This window comes from Trifolium pratense, linkage group LG2 (assembly GCF_020283565.1).
Source record: "Trifolium pratense cultivar HEN17-A07 linkage group LG2, ARS_RC_1.1, whole genome shotgun sequence".
In the NCBI taxonomy this organism is placed as follows: Eukaryota; Viridiplantae; Streptophyta; class Magnoliopsida; order Fabales; family Fabaceae; genus Trifolium; species Trifolium pratense.
Window position 1 is genome coordinate 7,423,530 of NC_060060.1, and position 13,793 is coordinate 7,437,322.

Below are 13,793 nucleotides of genomic sequence, written 5' to 3' on the forward strand. Positions count from 1 at the left end.
GGCCCATGAATGATGAAAAGCTTGTTGAGTTGAAGGGCTTGAAAATTTGGTCCTAATGGTATAAGATGTAGGTGTAAGGAAGAGAAGAATAGTAAAGAAAAGGAACAAGTGAAAATGCTTCATTTTCATAATTTAATAAGTAATAACAATGCCACTAGCTCACTTTGGCTCAAAGGGACAAAAAGTTGGGAATGTAAATTTTATGTGGGCTAAAGCTTGTTTTTATATAGATAGATAGATATAGATATAGATATAGACATGGATTGGTCCATGTTTTATTTTTCTGTAACAGAAATGTGGTGATATTTATAAAGCACTTGTGTACTAGCATAGCGTGACAGTTACTTTTGGTAGATAATTAAATCCTTAAACATATGTGGTCTCTAGTTTGTTTAGTTTTTTTTTTTTTTATTACCTCTATAATGTGAAAATTTTGTCCTTTTAGCCTATAGTCGAATATATTGACTTAAGATTCCATCTTTTTGTCTCTTTTAATGTTAGTAAATTTCAGTTTATTTCACTCACTAAAACATGTCACGTCGTCATTTATGTTGAATCTTAAGTCATCATATATTCATTGATGGGCTAAAAATGACAGAATCTTGATGACATTACATAAAGGTAATTGAAAACAAAATATTATAGAGGATAAACCGAAATCCGCTAGCATTGCAAGGGTAAACACTCTTTTACCCTTTTTTATAGACTCCCTCCACTATAATTTTATTTTAGGTGTGTCATATAGATGGATTTTCTCGGTCAAAATTCGAATTTTGCTTCGTATGATGTAATGTGCTCTCTAGTTTAATATGTTGTCAATGTGTATGAAAAAAATACCGACAAGTCATTATTAGTCAATAAATAAGTTATTATTAGCAATTTGTTATCCGTTTTCCTTTAATTCACGTATAACCATCTTCAATATATTTATAATTAAATAAAAATTATAAGTATATGTTGTGAAAATAATTGTCCAGAATATAAGTCATTTTCAAATTATATTAATTGTGTTTTTTCAATATATATATTCTTAATTAATTAATAGTATTAATTTGTGTGTGATGGCCTATTTTTCCTCTAATATTTGGGATGAAATGGTCAATGATTGGTATGATAACAAAATGTGTAGGTAGGGACTGGCAGGGGGCCTCTAGAATGACGGTTGTGGGGGATGTTCAATTAATTCAATTCAATGGGAAAATTGAATACTGAACTTAATTATGGAAAAATATAACTTCGTTTATGTGAAAGCTTAAAATCAATGAGCCCAAAATATGTGCATGGTTTTGAAATAACTGTTTCATGTCATGAGAGGACCGAAATAACCCCACTGAAAACCTTTTGGGTAGCCTCCCCTAACTCTGCCTTCATATTTTGAAAACAAAATATGAAGTCCTTTAGGTAGTTCTTTGTTTTCTTGATACACTATGTAAATACCCGTGTGAAGCATGAATTTGCTTGTTATTTTAAATGTTAGCAACATGAAATGAATAACATATTTAATTAGTTAAAATAATATAATATAACCAAGTATACTATATACTATTATGACATTTCAAGTATACTATATATTTTAATTAGTTAAAATAATATATATAGTATATTTCAAGTCTCTTTTTTATGACATTTTCGGGACTTGCATGCCTAGAAATATTCGTCTAACTTTATAGTTTTCTTTCTTTTTGGCTTTGGTCCTCTTTCTCTACAAAAAAAAATAATAATAATATTTGTCTCGTATATTTTATGTATCAATGTCAAAGATGTGTCCTGTGTTTTTTTCTTTCTATATTTATATAGTGGAGAAATTTGTCCCGTATTATTTTATGTATCAATTACAAATATTTGATTTTTTTTATTAATCAGTGACAAGTATTTGACACTTTCAGATATGGTCATCAAGGATTAAATTTCTGGCTTAATTATGTGTCATGTGTTTTTTTATGTATTAGTAAAAAATATTTGACCCATACTTTTTAAAATATTTATCAACAGAAAATATTTGTGTCGTATTTTTTATGTATATTGATACATTTACCTATATTTAGTGAGAAAATGCTTATTCCTACGAAACATATTTTCACAAAAACCAAGAACAATACATTCAATGTATGCTCGGGTCCTTCTTTGGGTTTTTTTTTCCTTTCCGCTTAGCTTGTGTAAAAAAAAAAAACTGCAAAATAAATGGAATAGAACTATAAGAAGATAGATATCACTCACGTCACTCTGCCTTTATCTTATCTCTTTCTTTTTCACAGTTCCATTGCATCAAATACTCCTTCTTTACATGTCTTGGAAAATAAAAGCAGTCAATTACGTTTATTTTATTTTTCAATTTGGTCCCTTATGTTTAAAACGTATTAAATTTAGTCTCTTTCATTTTTACCGTTTGCATTAGTTAGTCATTTCCGTCAGTTTTGTCATATGTGGCAACCGGTTTGCATATGTGGACAGACACATAGACACTTGGACACACTAACACGTGTATAGTTCAAACGGTGTTATCGACAAAATTAACGGAAATGAGTAAATGGAAACCTAATGGAAACGTAACGAATCAAATTGATACTTTTTAAATGTAGGAGACCAAATTAAAACCTAAAATAAATGTAAGGGACCAAATATGTAGTTAAGCCACAATGACATGATGAGTTGCTCCGCACAACACATAAGTATTATGATATAATTGGAGTAAACTAAACAGCAACCGAATGGTGGTAGTGGTTATGGCACAAATTGACAAAAATAGGCAAATAAAAATTGAAGCAGTGATCAAGTAAAATCACAAATAAGTTGAATATTGGCAACGCTCGTTGTTTTCGTTAAATTACCATTCGTGTTATATAGCGGTGCTGATATTTAGTTTATATTTTTGGTTTTTCACCAGAAGTTGAATTTGATTCGGGGTCAGTTCTGACAGGGTCGGCCCAACACTATATGAGGCCTAAAACGAACTTTGAATTGAAGCTTTTTATATTCTAATAAAAAAATTAAATTATTATAATATTTATTTAAATTTTATTTTTTGATTTTTTTTAATATGCAAATTTATTTATTAAACTATTATAATTAATTTCAGTAAACATTTTTTTTCAATTGACAATAAAGTTAATCCATTTAATCTTTGTTGAGACATTGTTGATCTTAAATAAAATTTTATTAATTTTAATTTTTAAAGACTTCTTTCTGCCGAATCAAATTACAGGAATTAATAACTTAATTCTATTTTTGGAGAAGAAGAGAAAATTTGTGAGTTACAAAGCTATTATATGGGAAGCAGAGGCTTTTGTTCGTTTTCACCAAATTCACGTGCGTTAGAACATTTAGGGTGTGTTTGATTTGTTAAAGGGTAAGTACTGGACAGAACAGCACAACACATGACAGAACAGCACAGAATAAACTTTTGGGATATTGAACATTTTTTTGTCTTATACGATATTTTGTTAATAAAATGGTATTTTGGCATTTTAGACAACTTGTACTGCGGACAAAAAGTTGTGCTGTGGTTTAGTGAGGTACAAAAAATTCTGTTTTTGTCCTGTCCATTGCTTCCCAGTTTGTCCAGTTCCTAAAACAGTTTTACAATCAAACACAGTACAACTACAGTTGTCCTGTCCAGTCCCTTATTTTTAGCGAATCAAACGGACCCTTACTATTAGGAGGCATTTTTGTTTTTTTTAGGCCTTATTTACTTTGATAAAAAAAATATAACTATGGGGCCTAAAGCCCTAGCCTTATTAGCTTGGCCCAATGGCCGACCGTGAGTTCTAGCATCAAGTGGTTTCGGCTTTCTCCCGATCGCAGTTGTGAGGGATTGAATCGCAGTCCTCCATACTAAGTTCAGCGTCAATTACTACTGAACCAACTAACGATAAATCATATACCATCTCTTCATCAATCTCTCTCCTAACATTTTTTTTTTTTGAAAACAAATCTCTCTCCTAATTTATTTATACCAAATGTAGAATTTTTTTAATGTAGAGAATCCAAATCTAAGAAGGATTCAAACCACTATCAGGGGCGGATGCATGTGTTAGTAATTGAGCCCCCACCAAATTTATTTATTTTCCACTAGCGGTTAGACAGAGCGTGTTTCGTGTCTGTCTGTGTCTATTATGTAAATTTATGTAAAAATAAAATAAAAAGGGCATGCATTATGTTATGATGAATTTGTTAATAAAAGATTTTTGCTGCTAAAAAAAATGTCTTATGTTATGGTGAATTTCTTAATATATAAAAGATTTTTGTTGCTAAAAAAAAATCAAGGGTATTGTTGGTATTATGAAAAGTCCACACCAAAATTTTGCATAACCTCTTTATATATCTTTATATATAGATATAGATTAATACTAGTATTATTTTTTTAAACCCCCATGATTGGGTTTATTACCCACTCACTATAAATTTATCATCTTTTTTTTTTGGGTACAATTTATCATCTTATTTTTTAACTTTTCAATTTCCACACACTTTCTATCTTAACTTTACTTTTCTTCCTTCTTAATTCATCGAAGCGCATCAACTTCTTCTCTCCAACCTTTTTCTTTTGTCTCTTTTTCTTCCTTTTACTTCAGAATATAAAACTCATAGAAGGCAATTGTAAATTTGATAAACTTTTATGTATTTTGAGTTTTCTTTTTGTCACTATATAGTTGTGTATTTTATTAAAGTTCGTAATATATTTCTTTAATCAAAATATATACAATTTTCTTGCCCCCATCAAAGAAAATTTATGGATCCGCCACTGGGAGCAATGTGATGATCCCATGATATTTTAGACTTTTCTCATGTGAGCTAACCACTTTAGTTGAATAATGTTGATTGACTCTTTGTATCGAAAATCTTCTTCAATATTTTGGTGGCCAGATGATGATGCATGTCTCTCGTTGATGTGTGTGAGCCAACAACGGTATAAATGCATGTCAATGAAAGAACTTTTGTTTGAGGAGAGCGCATCTGATGAATTCACACATGAACGAATCATTATTGGTGTGTCAAGTATGAGTAAAGAAGTCTCACATTGAATTTAAATATCAATAAATGTAATCAACAAGGCTTAAAGCCTTAAACACACTTTTGATCCCTATTTTTTTTTTTAAATTAAATATAAAATTTTGGTCCCGACCCCTATTTTAAAAGCTGAATTTTTCGTCACTAACTTTCTTTCTTTTAGAATTTTTGTCCCGCCATTTAAGCAAAATATATAATAGGACATATACAATAGGTACTCTTTATAAATCAATTTTCAACCACGAAATAAGTAAAATCTAACCGAGAATTATTTTTACTAAAAATCGAACTCAAATTCTTCCCAACTATTAATACTTCTAAGTCAATGTTTTCGTTTTCTTTATAAGATTCTAGCTTAGAGTATAAGACCATCTCCAATGGTGTAGTACCTATTAGGTACTCATGGTACTTATTAGGTACTACCATTGGAGCACAACACATTTTAGTACTTAATAGGTATCAATTCTAATATAAGAACTCTCTCTCTCTTCTTTTTATGGGACTCACTTTATTTAATATATTCAAAAAATAAAAAAATCACAATTTTTAAATTGGCATAAAAATTTAATGTCAACCATATATAGACGTTGGTAGTCATTGTTTGTTTCTTTTTACCGTTGGAAAAAAAATAAATACTCATATCATATAAATCAAAACCAAATTGAAGGATTCTACTCCTCTCAAAATTACTATTTTATTAATTATTTTAAATTATTTTTTAATTATGTAATTCTTAAAATTTGGCAATATTATTTTAAATTAAATTTCGAACTTTAATTATTTTTTCGAATTATAAAAAAAATAGTCCATACTAATTTTGTAATTTTATCATTAATTCAATCAATTTATATTATAAAATAGATAATTAAATATATTGTAATGATGTGAAGTTATTGATGGGACCCATTTTAGAACTTTTTAAGAAATGCTCAATTGGAGGAGTTGAGTACCTATTAGGTACTATTATTAAAAAAATAATAAATTAATGATGTGTCCATGTGGGACCATTTAAGTACTAAAAAATGGAGTGCTCCATTATGGATGCTCTAAATTTATCAAAGTCTTGTGGGTTATAGCTATACATTAATTAGTACCATGATATGTTGAAAAAAGCATCAATAATTTCCAATAAGTTTCAGCGATTTAATGAATAAACTTGGTTAAAGTCTTCAAAGAAAGGATAATTAAAAGTACGTGCGTTGGAGAAAGTTGATTTATTAGTATTTTCAACCTAAACATAATGCATGTTTAATCATGTTCAGCATCTAAATACCCATAATCTCAAATTCATATTTCTGTAGCCTAATATTGACGTTTCTCTTTCATGTAACCACCCACGTTAACTAAGTTTTTTTTTTTTATAATCAAAATTTTATTATAAGAGAGTACAAAGGGGTACTCAAACCCTTACAACAAAGAGCACTAATCTAAGTGCTCAGAATACAAGACATAGGATTTAAACACCAAAAAGGAAAAGGAGTACAAGACCTACGCCCATATCGACTAGTGAACCACAACCAAGAATGAAGTTTGATTGTCTCCAATAACGACGAAACATCCGGAATATTACCCTTAAAAATTACTTTATTGCAAAGATTCCAAATATTCCAAGTGGTTGCCAACCATACCAAGTACCGGACACGACCTTTGTCTTTCATTTTGAACAAATCACCAAATAAAAGAAAATGATCTCTACATTCGACTCCGGTTTGTAACGATGTCCCTAACCAAGATAAAACTTTGTTCCATACTCCCTTACTAAAAGGACATGAAAAGAAAAGATGATTTTCGTCCTCAGCTTGTTGAAAACAAAAGACGCATGATAATTCATGATGATTAGTCAAAATGCCACGGTGATGAAGAGCTGCTCTAGTTGGTAATCTGTTTAATAATAACCTCCAACCGAAAACATTTACTTTCGAAGGAACATCCGACTTCCAAAGGCGCTGAATGGCCTCGAGCACATGAGCATCTTGAAGCTCTACCTTTCGCAGGTTTAATAAATACGTGTAACAGGATTTAACTGTGAACAACCCATTCGAATCCGGAATCCAGCGCCACTGATCGTGATTATTGTCGTGAAGGGAAAAACCATCGAACAGACCTTGTAATTCAGTAAGCTGCTGAGCCTCGTTCACACTCAACGATTCAGACCAATTCCACCTCCATAATGGCACTAAACCATTTCCTCGCAGACGTTCAGAAACCTTAACATTCTTGATTGCTTCTTTAGCATACAAATCAGGAAAAAGATCACAAAAAGCCTGGTTTCCGTACCATTTAAATTGCCAAAACCCAATGTTATTACTGTTACCAACGCAACAACTAATATTGGATTTAAACCAACTATCACTCATCCTACGCCCGAGACTAATAATATCACGCCACCACAAAGAGGAGTGTGCACTAGGCGTAATATCAATACCACTCAGCAATAGAGAAGGTAGGTGACCATAACGGTAACGAAGCAAGTCAGCCCAAATTGCATTATCGTGATTCAAAAAACGCCACTTCCACTTGCTAAGCAAAGCCAAATTAAAGAGTTCGAGATTTTTTACCCCTAAACCACCTTTCTCCTTAGGTAAACAAATTTGATCCCATTTAACCCAGCATACCTTTCTCTCCTCTGCACCACCACCCCACAAAAAGTTCCGCTGAATTTTCTCGATACTTTTTAGCACACAACAAGGAGCCCTGAAAAAAGAGAAAAAATAAAGAGGTATACTAGCCAAAACAGAATTGATCAGAGTGATGCGACCACCGAAGGACAAATGACGGTTATGCCAAGAATTCAAACGTTTAGTCATAGCCTCCACAACAGGTTTCCAAGTCTCTCTCCTTCGTGGATTAGCTCCTACCGATATTCCCAAAAATTTAAAGGGAATTGTCGCCGTATTACAAGCTAAAAAAGAGGCCCCAGCTTCAAGAATTCTTGCACCCACATTGATACCGTAGAGTTTACTCTTCACAAAATTAATTTTTAAACCGGACACCAGTTCAAAACCTCTAAGCATAGACTTAATAGTCCAAAAACTCTCCCAACTGCCTTCTCCCATTATAATGGTATCATCCGTGAATTGTAATAATTGGAAGTGAAGATTGGCATTTACCTTAAAGCCCTTGAACCTGCCTACATCAACAGCTTTCTTCATCATACTTGCCAAGCCTTCGGCGACAATAAGAAATAAGAACGGAGATGATGGATCACCCTGACGTAAACCTCTTCCCACTTTAAAATCTTCAGTAGGACTGCCGTTAACCAATATGGACATTGAACTTTCAAAGATACATGCTCGCATCCATTTTAATCAACCTTCCGAGAAACCCATTTTAGACATCATGTGTAACACCCAAACCCATTATTTATATATTTCTACCTTTAGTAAAATCTTTCTCAAAATACGCAACGGAAAATCACATTTAATTTATTGAATATTGGTTCGAGTATTACACTCCTCTATCAAAATAATACTAATGTAATTAATTAGTAAAAACAGTGTTTATACAAAATAATCATTTCTCAAAATGTATAGTTTTACAAATAAATATCGAAAATCATAAAGACCCTATAGTCTAAATACAACCCTTTCCCGTGTCACAATCAGAGCGGAGCTTCACCGACGACTCGACATCGAATACCACAAAATCCTGTAAAATCTGGACCCCCAACGGTCCAGCACATAACACATAAAAGAGAGTTAGATAACATACTCAAAATATAAGTGTAAGTAAATGGTACTTAAACACTTCTTCATAAAAACATGCATAATCATACATTATACATATACATCACCATCATTCATGCATATTCATATATCATGCATATACTTCATTTATTACATAATCAATCATTCACAAAATACACCAAACATATAGTTTCACGTCGTCTCGGACAATACCAAAACATCAACAAATATCTCATAACTCAATTACAAATAGGGATATACATAAAGTTCCTAATGTAATCTAACACCACAAATACATTGTTCAGATTATGGTCATGACGGACCCTGCGTTGTTCATTTTATAGTCATGACGGACTCTGCGTTGTTCATTTTATAGTCATGACGGACTCTGCGCTGTTCATTTTATAGTCATGACGGACTCTGCTCCTCACATACGGATTAACAATCAACATTTACCAAGTATGTGTCAAACATCATTTATTATAAAATGCACACATAATCCCTAATGCAATCTAATGCTTCACATTCATGCTATGTCCTCTAGACACCTCTAATGCATGTGGTACCATCTTCTTTATCAGGGTATTTCACCTCCGATATCCTTCTTTATCAAACAATATAGTTCGATATCCTTCTTTATTGGACAAGCCAATATCCCTAAATATTCATGATGCATGCACTCAAAACTCATGAATATATTCATCAACAATTTTTTTGGCATATAGCCCGTCAACAATAACGTGGAACACTATCCAACGTCCGTCTTTATTAAGATAATCAATACCTTAATATCCGTCTTTATTAGAATAACATAATTCTAATATCCTTCTTTATTAAGTTGATTAACACCTTAATATTCTTCATTTATACTTCATACATGATTAACAATCAATATATGCATCAACAATCATCAACAATCATCAACAATCATGTAAGAATAAGATACTGGTTCGAAACTACATGCAAAGGAAGATCGCAGATGAAAAACTGGTGCAAACTGCAGCATTTACGCCTGGGGCGGAAATATTTACGCCTGGGGCGGAACTTTACGTTTGGGGCGGAAGAATTTACGTTTTAGGCGGAAAAAATACTGAAAGGCTGGCTGCTCACTGATCTGCCGTTTCAGGCGGAAATTATGGACAGCCTCTCATTGCAACGATCATAACTTGGGCTACGAAAGTCCAATGGAGACGCACATATACTCGTTGGAAAGCTAACAAACAGGGCTACAACTTTTATGTTGGCCACTAAAACCAGTTCGCAACGAAAAGAGGTCAAAATTGCACGTAAAGGTTCAGACCTCATAGATAACAATTTTCTACATTTCTCATTTCAAACTCTAAACTCTCAAGACTCTCACATAAGCCATTTTTCATGTTATAAACCCCAAATAAGTTCATATTCAAGTGCAACAAGCATATCTAAACACAAAAGGACAGTTCATTTCTCAGATCTACGTCATAAACATCGAAAAAGTAAAGATTGACACTTTTTCATCAAAACTCTCAAGAACACAAAGTTCTTGAGTTTAATCCATTAGAACACTCGTTTTTAACCATTATTTTCGTTCATTAATCATGTTAAAAGCATGTTAAACATATCAAGAACCTTAGGAACGATTTCCATCAAGAAAATCCGTTCTAAGCTAAAACGAAAATGGGGTGGAGGAAGTTCGGGTGAGGAGAAATCGACATTCTCCCCTTCCTCGGATCACCCACGAATATGAAATCTACTCTCTTACCTGGATTCGAAGAAAACACGACGAAGATCTCGAATCCCTAGCTCTCCCCTTGCTCTAGCTCCCAAGCTCTCCTCTTCTCCTCTCAAGAACACAAAAGAAACATGAGAAATGAATTCTCTCTTCCCCTCATGGCCATATGGCGCCACACACACCTCACACAAGGCCCATTGGGCCTCAAGCCCAATTGGCTTGGCCCAATAACACATTAACTAACTCTACTCGCTTAATAACTAAAGTATTCGATAAATAACCCTAGTTATTAACTTAATTAAAATGCCACGTTAAATAAAATATTTTAACACATAAAAATAATAATAATACGAAAATTGGGTCGTTACAACTCTCCCCCACTTAGAAGATTTTCGCCCTCGAAAATTACGCTACTAAAACAACTCCGGATAACTCCTGTATCCGACCCTCCAACAAAACGCTCAAAACGCTACACATTACCAAGTTTGACAAAATTAGTTTATCCCATCCAACACAATTTTTGTCCATTTATCAACAAGAGATCAAGGACGGCCAGTTCCTCAATTTGTCGATAAATATTCAACAATCATGATATCGGCACAAACCATTCTTATCAAACCGCTAAAACGTCAACTTCACACGAAACATCCACAGACTCACATTCTACGGTACTCACAACTCTACCCCAAAACAGGTACAACCAATTGAACACACTCCGAAAAGGTACTCCCGTGGAATACTTCCACAACTCCATAATTCTCTGATTCCCTCATGAATCACTTAACCGTGTTACATCACTTATTCATATTCGAATCTTATTCCAACAATCACTTGACGACCACATTCTCAAACTTCATTGATACATGCTAAAAACTACCATCTCTAACCGTCAAATTCCTTTTCTCACATTGAGTCGAATTCAATGCGACTACTCTGTTTCCAAGTAATCTCTCAACCAATATTTGCATTCCTTAACGCAAACATTTTCCAATACCACTTCTCCTTAATCCCTTAGCAATTTGCTACTTCAAAATTAGGCTACCGCCTAAAATTGGTTCTCCAAACAATTATAACCTCTATCTCGTTGATTCCAAACGACATCTTCAATTTGCCCATAATCCATCTATCGATGTTCCTCATCATCTTGTATTGCAACAAGCACACTCTTCTCCGTTTATTCACTCATCGAATTAAATCCACAAAGCTCCCAAATACTCGTCATACGATCTAATCCCATCCATTAAATTCTAATCAACCTTTGTCTTAGTATTCTTACTCATGACTCCTTGTCTAATCCCAATATGACATCTCTAGAAAATTTCCAAAATTCTCGTCCAAATACATTTTAAGTTTATTCACCAAATCACTACCGTTTCATCATCCATGATGAAACAATTTAAAATCCTTTACTTCATTGCCACCGATTGTGACCATACCTCATCAACATCCACGATGCATCTAACAAAACTAGTCTCTACCGACTCTTCCATTCCATGAATCCAAATTCCTTAGCAAATACTTACTCACTCTTATCTTGTGGGCACTACCAAATGCTCTCTGACACTTACCTTAGGCATCACCTTCAACTCCTTACTATATGTGCTCAAACACAACATCTACTCACATGTGCGGTAATCCTTTTCGCAAACTCTCACCTAACACAAGTCACTTCCAACATGACCTCCTACTACTCATTCTCAACACGTTCTCCAACGGCTAACTTTCTTATTCTTCATCATTCAAAAATGATACCCCTCTTTTAGCTTCATCTCCACTTCTAGGATCTCATTCAACTTCGACACAAATTGCCCTGTCATTATCCAAATCCAATTACCCTTTCTTCGGCAAGCCTCCCACAAAATCTTTCGAATTGTTATCCTACTTCCATCTTCGAATAAACACGACTACTCATACAATCCTCACTTCCAACGATTCAACAAACATACCAAACCTATTATGATATTTCTCAATTCCATTCTCATTTACTTTAAAACCTACTTCCCTTCATCGATTAATTAACACCAACGGTTCACTAATCTTCACATCTCTTTCTCTAAGCTTCTCAAATCTCTTCCGAAAGTCACTTCACACACTAGACTTAGAACTCCAAATTGTTCAACCAATTCATCCTACTACCATATGCACGACTCACGTAAAGCTTCTTACTCAAGAATCCGGTACAACATCTGATCCACTTGGATGACAACTTACTTCAAAATCATCACCTCTCAAGAATCATAATCACTTCCTCTTCCTCATATTCGACTCCTTTCGATCAAACATGTACTTCAACTTTGGTCCACAAAACACGCCTCCATACTTTTAGTGCAACACACGATCTCCAATCATTCCGAATACTCTTCATCTCACTTAACCAATCTCACTAACACCTCACGGCGAAACACTTGGTCCGACAACTCCTCTTCTAGTAGTTTCTCACAACTTGTTGTTCCCATCCATTCCACTTCGAACAACGTCACCACTTCCTGAATATTCCGCTTCAAGAACATCTCTACTCATCCAATCTTCTCACGTTCGAAACATCTCGGAGGGATATAACCTTCTCCCCCACTTATCTCAAACCCACCTACACTCTTCCACTATAACTTCTGGTGCTCACACCTAACGGTTCTATCGTCTCTAAACATATTCTTCCTAAGAAGAAACTAGTATCGACATCGTTTACACGCATGTCGCATACAGGGGACAAAACCTAACCCACGATACCTAAACACTAACACAAATTCATGCAAGCATTCAAGCAACCTATACTTCCCTCACTTCTCAAAGTTAGGAATTCAAAACAACACAAGAAAAATGAACATTGCATAACAATAATTCATACTCACATTCAATCAACTCAGAACAAGACGTCAACAAAATAAAATTCTTGTCTGGCTCCCTCGCTTAGCAAAAGCTAGCGAGTTCCCGGCGAGACAAGTCAAAAGCATTCACAGGATATAGCAAGACTTAGCGAGACTCAGCGAGGTTCATTCTTCGCCTAGCGAGCACATCCAAAACTCTGGGTGCTCTGCTACGGTTTTGAACTTACGCTCACTAAACTCTCGTTTTCTCGACTCACTAATCCACAAAATCCAAAACTTCAAGCATATAACATCATTATAAACTTGAAAGCACAATTAGAATCATGCATCACAATTACAACATAGAATTATGAGATCTTCATGTTTTTACTCATAAAACGCATAGCAATTCAAATGCCTAGTAATCATCTAGCACATGTTATAAACAAACATATAACAAACACATACCAGGACACATTAATATCCTACTCTTCTCACCATTTTGAAAATTAATTCCCACTTACCCAAAAGAAAATAACTCTATATTTTCACCAAAATCTTCAAGAAATAATATTAGTTTTTAAA